This window comes from Sceloporus occidentalis, unplaced genomic scaffold (genome assembly GCF_023333645.1).
Source record: "Sceloporus occidentalis isolate IW3139 unplaced genomic scaffold, rSceOcc1.0.p SCAF_5, whole genome shotgun sequence".
Taxonomy (NCBI): Eukaryota; Metazoa; Chordata; class Lepidosauria; order Squamata; family Phrynosomatidae; genus Sceloporus; species Sceloporus occidentalis.
The window spans coordinates 76,080,999-76,081,881 of NW_028316985.1; the positions used below are offsets into that span (position 1 = coordinate 76,080,999).

An 883-nucleotide genomic window follows, 5' to 3' on the forward strand; every position below is an offset into this window, starting at 1 on the left:
GAGAGGAACCCCTGTACAGAACAGCCTGCAAGGGCACATGTGCACTCCTCCTACCCTAAAGTAGAAGGAGGGCCCAATCGGCTGTCACCCCCCTTCTGGTATCACCCAGTGTGGTCCACACATCCCACACCTCTCAGTGACACTACTGGGACCAGGTCTAATGGTTTAAATTTACATGAGGGTAGATTTTCACTGAACATTACAAAGAACATCTTGACAGTTTCGGAAGCACATATACTAAAATTGGAACGATACAGAGGAGATTAGCATGGCCCCTTAAAGTCAACAAAATTCGACAGTAAGAACTGTTCAACAATGGAGCCAATTACAAAAACAGGTGGTGGGGGTCTCTTTCACTGGATGTCTTCAAAAAGATGTAGACAGCTATATAGATTGCTGAGGATGCTCTAGCTAGATTTCATGCATTGAGTGTAGGTTGGGCTCAAAGCCCTAAGGGACCCCTTCCAGCTCTGTGCTTCTATGATTCTATGGCTGCATCTACATGAGCCAGAATACTCAGGAAGCAACCTGGAGTATTCTGCCCCCAAGCTGTCCAAATTTCCACTGTTACCTGGGTACTTCCGAAGAACACCAGACAGCTGAGCACATGTGTGTCCTGATGTGCCACCTGACACTACCACTGCTGCTGCTACCAGCACAAGTTGCTCCCTCTGAGACCACAGCAGGATATGTGTACGAACAACTATACAGTGTCAGTCCAGAGGGCTCTGGATTTTATTTTTTTTTAATGACCTGGAGCAAAAGGTTTTAAGGGTAGTATAATGCACCTTTGGTGCTGAACTGGTCACATGTCATCAAGACCAGAATTGGGCCTGCACCCTCTGGACTGAACACCATGAAGATAGGGGGATGGCATGTTATT

The 883-nt window shown here is 46.8% G+C and overlaps 1 pseudogene; it reads left to right on the plus strand.

The window, feature by feature from the left end:
• The first annotated feature begins 213 nt into the window (after positions 1–213).
• On the plus strand, positions 214–310 carry LOC149312345 (U6 spliceosomal RNA; annotated as a pseudogene).
• Positions 311–883: the final 573 nt, after the last annotated feature.